The following is a 5,000-nucleotide window of genomic DNA, read 5'->3' as shown; positions in this document are numbered from 1 at the left end:
AGAGACACAGAGACACACAGAGAGACACAGAGACACAGTGAGACACAGAGACACAGTGAGACACAGTGAGACACAGTGAGACACAGTGAGACACACAGAGAGACACAGAGACACACAGAGAGACACAGAGAGACACAGAGACACACAGAGAGACACAGAGACACAGTGAGACACAGTGAGACACAGAGACACAGTGAGACACAGTGAGACACAGTGAGACACAGAGACACAGTTAGACACACAGAGAGACACAGAGACACAGTGAGACACACACAGAGAGACACAGAGACACACAGAGACACACAGAGAGACACAGAGAGCCACAGAGACACACAGAGACACAGTGAGACACAGTGAGACACACAGAGACACACAGAGACACACAGAGACACACAGAGAGACACAGAGACACAGTGAGACACAGAGACACACAGAGACACACAGAGAGCCACAGAGACACACAGAGAGACACAGAGACACAGTGAGACACACAGAGACACACAGAGACACACAGAGAGACACAGAGACACACAGAGAGACACAGAGACACACAGAGAGACACAGAGACACACAGAGAGACACAGAGAGACACAGAGACACACAGAGACACACAGAGACACACAGAGAGACACAGAGACACACAGAGAGACACAGAGAGACACAGAGACACACAGAGAGACACAGAGACACACAGAGAGACACAGAGAGACACAGAGAGACACAGAGACACACAGAGAGACACAGAAACACACAGAGACACACAGAGACACACAGAGACACACAGAGAGACACACAGAGAGACACAGAGACACACAGAGACACAGTGAGACACACAGAGACACACAGAGACACACAGAGACACACAGAGACACACAGAGAGACACAGAGACACAGTGAGACACAGAGAGACACACAGAGAGACACAGAGACACACAGAGACACAGTGAGACACAGTGAGACACAGTGAGACACAGAGACACACAGAGACACAGTGAGACACAGAGACACACAGAGAGACACACAGAGAGACACAGAGACACACAGAGACACAGTGAGACACACAGAGACACACAGAGACACACAGAGACACACAGAGACACACAGAGAGACACAGAGACACAGTGAGATACAGAGAGACACACAGAGACACAGTGAGACACAGTGAGACACAGTGAGACACAGAGACACAGTGAGACACACAGAGAGACACAGAGACACACAGAGAGACACAGTGAGACACACAGAGAGACACAGAGACACACAGAGACACACAGTGAGACACAGTGAGACAGTGAGACACAGTGAGACACAGTGAGACACAGAGACACACAGAGAGACACAGAGACACAGTGAGACAGTGAGACACAGTGAGACACAGTGAGACACAGTGAGACACAGAGACACACAGAGAGACACAGAGACACAGTGAGACAGTGAGACACAGTGAGACACAGTGAGACACAGAGACACACAGAGAGACACAGAGACACAGTGAGACAGTGAGACACAGTGAGACACAGTGAGACACAGTGAGACACAGTGAGACACAGTGAGACACAGAGACACACAGAGAGACACAGAGACACAGTGAGACAGTGAGACACAGTGAGACACAGAGAGACACACAGAGACACAGTGAGACACACAGAGAGACACAGATACACAGTGAGACAGAGAGACAGAGAGACAGAGACACAGTGACACAGACAGAGGGACACACAGAGATACAGAGACACAGACAGAGAGACACAGTGAGTCTCTATGAGTCTCTGTGTGTCTCTATGAATCTCTATGAGTCTCTGTATGTCTCTGTGTGTGTCTGTGTATGTCTCTGTGTGTGTCTGTGTGTGTGTCTGTGTGTGTCTGTGTGTCTCTGTGTGTCTCTGTGGGTCTCTGTGGGTCTCTGTGTGTCTCTGTGGGTCTCTGTGTGTCTCTGTGTGTCTCTGTGGGTCTCTGTGGGTCTCTGTGTGTCTCTGTGGGTCTCTGTGTGTCTATATGGGTCTCTGTGTGTCTCTGTGGGTCTCTGTGGGTCTTTGTGGGTCTATGTGTGTCTATATGGGTATCTGTGTGTCTCTGTGGGTCTCTGTGGGTCTCTGTGGGTCTCTGTGAGTCTCTGTGTATCTCTGTGGGTCTCTGTGTGTCTCTGTGGGTCTCTGTGTGTCTCTGTGTATCTCTGTGGGTCTCTGTGTGTCTCTGTGGGTCTCTGTGTGTCTCTGTAGGTCTATGTGAGTCTCTGTGGGTCTCTGTGTGTCTCTGTGGGTCTCTGTGAGTCTCTGTGTGTCTCTGTGGGTCTCTGTGTGTCTCTGTGTATCTCTGTGGGTCTCTGTGTGTCTCTGTGTGTCTCTGTGTGTCTCTGTGGGTCTCTGTGTGTCTCTGTGGGTCTCTGTGTGTCTCTGTGTGTCTCTGTGGGTGTCTGTGGGTCTCTGTGGGTCTCTGTGTGTCTCTGTGGGTCTCTGTGTGTCTCTGTGGGTCTCTGTGTGTCTCTGTGGGTCTCTGTGGGTCTCTGTGGGTCTCTGTGTGTCTATGTGGGTTTCTGTGGGTCTCTGTGGGTCTCTGTGTGTCTCTGTGTGTATCTGTGGGTCTCTGTGGGTCTCTGTGTGTCTCTGTGGGTCTCTGTAGGTCTCTGTGTGTCTCTGTGTGTATCTGTGGGTCTCTGTGGGTCTCTGTGTGTCTCTGTGGGTCTCTGTGGGTCTCTGTGTGTCTCTGTGTATCTGTGTGTCTCTGTGGGTCTCTGTGTGTCTCTGTGGATCTCTGTAGATCTCTGTGGGTCTCTGTGGGTCTCTGTGGGTCTCTGTGGGTCTCTGTGTGTCTCTGTGGGTCTCTGTGTGTCTATGTGGGTCTCTGTGTGGGTCTCTGTGTGTCTCTGTGTGTCTATGTGGGTCTCTGTGAGTCTCTGTGTGGGTCTCTGTGTGTCTCTGTGGGTCTCTGTGAGTCTCTGTTTGGGTCTCTGTGAGTCTATGTGGGTCTCTGTTTGGGTCTCTGTGGGTCTCTGTGTGTCTCTGTGGGTCTCTGTGAGTCTATGTGGGTCTCTGTTTGGGTCTCTGTGAGTCTATGTGGGTCTCTGTGTGGGTCTCTGTGTGGGTCTCTGTGTGTCTCTGTGGGTCTCTGTGAGTCTCTGTGGGTCTCTGTTTGGGTCTCTGTGGGTCTTTGTGGGTCTCTGTGGGTCTCTGTGAGTCTCTGTGGGTCTCTGTGTGTGTCTCTGTGGGTCTCTGTGTGTCTCTGTGGGTCTCTGTTTGGGTCTCTGTGGGTCTCTGTGGGTCTCTGTGTGTCTCTGTGTGTCTCTGTGGATCTCTGTGGGTCTCTGTGAGTCTCTGTGGGTCTCTGTTTGGGTCTCTGTGGGTCTCTGTGAGTCTCTGTGGGTCTCTGTGTGTGTCTCTGTGGGTCTCTGTGTGTCTCTGTGAGTCTATGTGGGTCTCTGTTTGGGTCTCTGTGGGTCTCTGTGGGTCTCTGTGGGTCTCTGTGGGGATCTGTGTGTCTCTTTGGGTCTCTGTGGGTCTCTGTTTGGGTCTCTGCGGGTCTCTGTGGGTCTCTGTGGGTCTCTGTGAGTCTCTGTGGGTCTCTGTGTGTGTCTCTGTGGATCTCTGTGGGTCTCTGTGGGTCTCTGTGGGTCTCTGTGTGTCTCTGTGTGTGTCTCTGTGGGTCTCTGTGTGTCTCTGTGGGTCTCTGTGGGTCTCTGTGAGTCTCTGTGTGTCTCTGTGTGGGTCTCTGTGTGTCTCTGTGGGTCTCTGTGTGTCTCTGTGTGTGTCTCTGTGGGTCTCTGTGTGTCTCTGTGGGTCTCTGTGTGTCTCTGTGTGGGTCTCTGTGGGTCTCTGTGGGTCTCTGTGGGTCTCTGTGTGTCTCTGTGTGTGTCTCTGTGGGTCTCTGTGTGTCTCTGTGGGTCTCTGTGTGTCTCTGTGGGTCTCTGTGAGTCTCTGTGGGTCTCTGTTTGGGTCTCTGTGGGTCTCTGTGGGTCTCTGTGGGTCTCTGTGAGTCTCTGTGGGTCTCTGTGTGGGTCTCTGTGGGTCTCTGTGGGTCTCTGTGGGTCTCTGTGTGTCTCTGTGTGTGTCTCTGTGGGTCTCTGTGTGTCTCTGTGGGTCTCTGTTGGTCTCTGTGTGTCTCTGTGTGTCTCTGTGGGTCTCTGTGAGTCTCTGTGTATCTCTGTGGGTCTCTGTGTGTCTCTGTGTGTCTCTGTGGGTCTCTGTGTGTCTCTGTGGGTCTATGTGAGTCTCTGTGGGTCTCTGTGTGTCTCTGTGGGTCTCTGTGAGTCTCTGTGGGTCTCTGTGTGTCTCTGTGTATCTCTGTGGGTCTTTGTGTGTCTCTGTGTGTCTCTGTGTGTCTCTGTGGGTCTCTGTGTGTCTCTGTGGGTCTCTGTGTGTCTCTGTGTGTCTCTGTGTGTCTCTGTGGGTGTTTGTGGGTCTCTGTGGGTCTCTGTGTGTCTCTGTGGGTCTCTGTGTGTCTCTGTGGGTCTCTGTGTGTCTCTGTGGGTCTCTGTGGATCTCTGTGGGTCTCTGTGTGTCTATGTGGGTTTCTGTGGGTCTCTGTGGGTCTCTGTGTGTCTCTGTGTGTATCTGTGGGTCTCTGTGGGTCTCTGTGTGTCTCTGTGGGTCTCTGTAGGTCTCTGTGTGTCTCTGTGTGTATCTGTGGGTCTCTGTGGGTCTCTGTGTGTCTCTGTGGGTCTCTGTGGGTCTCTGTGTGTCTCTGTGTATCTGTGTGTCTCTGTGGGTCTCTGTGTGTCTCTGTGGATCTCTGTGGATCTCTGTGGGTCTCTGTGGGTCTCTGTGTGTCTCTGTGGGTCTCTGTGTGTCTATGTGGGTCTCTGTGTGGGTCTCTGTGTGTCTCTGTGTGTCTATGTGGGTCTCTGTGAGTCTCTGTGTGGGTCTCTGTGTGTCTCTGTGGGTCTCTGTGAGTCTCTGTTTGGGTCTCTGTGAGTCTATGTGGGTCTCTGTGTGGGTCTCTGTGTGGGTCTCTGTGTGTCTCTGTGGGTCTCTGTGAGTCTCTGTGGGTCTCTGTTTGGGTCTCTG

This window comes from Lampetra fluviatilis, unplaced genomic scaffold, assembly GCF_964198595.1.
Source record: "Lampetra fluviatilis unplaced genomic scaffold, kcLamFluv1.1 SCAFFOLD_412, whole genome shotgun sequence".
Lineage (NCBI taxonomy): Eukaryota > Metazoa > Chordata > Hyperoartia > Petromyzontiformes > Petromyzontidae > Lampetra > Lampetra fluviatilis.
Note: the sequence above shows the minus strand (reverse complement) of the source record.